The sequence below is a fragment of the Arachis duranensis genome, chromosome 3 (genome assembly GCF_000817695.3).
Source record: "Arachis duranensis cultivar V14167 chromosome 3, aradu.V14167.gnm2.J7QH, whole genome shotgun sequence".
NCBI classification, from domain to species: domain Eukaryota; kingdom Viridiplantae; phylum Streptophyta; class Magnoliopsida; order Fabales; family Fabaceae; genus Arachis; species Arachis duranensis.
The window spans coordinates 108,298,532-108,299,484 of record NC_029774.3 but is presented as its reverse complement, the minus strand read 5'-3'; positions in this window follow the sequence as shown (position 1 = coordinate 108,299,484).

Here is a 953-nt window from a genome sequence, read left to right as displayed (position 1 = left end):
AATCTTCCCTCTTGTGCCATCCTGGCGTTAAACGCCCAGAATGGTGCACATTCTGGCGTTTAATGCCCAAAACACTACCCTTTTGGGGGTTAAACGCCCAGCCAGGCACCCTGGCTGGCGTTTAAACGCCAGTTTGCCTTCCTCACTGGGCATTTTGAACGCCCAGCTTTTTCTGTGTAATTCCTCTGCAGTATGTTCTGAATCTTCAATTCTCTGTATTATTGACTTGAAAGACACAAATTAAAAATATTTTTGGATTTTTAAGGAATAATCAAAATGCAACTAAAATCAAATAACCATGCATGCAAGACACCAAACTTAGCAGTTTGTATACTACTGACACTAACAAAATGAGAATGCATATGAGACTCAACAAAACACTCAAGTCAAGAGAATTCAAAGATTAGAGCAAGAAAATCATCAAGAATTACTTGAAGATCCTTAAGACACATGAATGAATGCAAGAAGAACAGAAACATGCAATTGACACCAAACTTAACATGAAACACTAGAATCAAACAAGAATTTTTTTTTTTTGGATTTTATGATTTTGTAATTTTTTTGGTTTTTTCGAAAATTAAGTGGAAAAGAAAATAAAGATATCAAAATTCTTAATGAGAATTCCAGGAATCATGCAATGTTAGTCTAAAGCTTCGGTCTAAAGAAATTAGACATGGCTAGCCAAGCTTCAGCAGAACATTGCATTCAAGAGCTAAATTGATGAAGATCAATCAGCTTTGGTGATGATAAGAACATCACCTTGAAACACTAGAATTCAGTCTTAAGAACTCTGAAGAAAAAATACCGAATCTAAGCAACAAGATGAACCGTCAGTTGTCCATACTCGAACAATCCCCGGCAACGGCGCCAAAAACTTGGTGCACAAAATTGTGATCACTACTTATCACAACTCAATTAATCCCCGGTGATGAACCCAAAAACTTGGTGTTCAA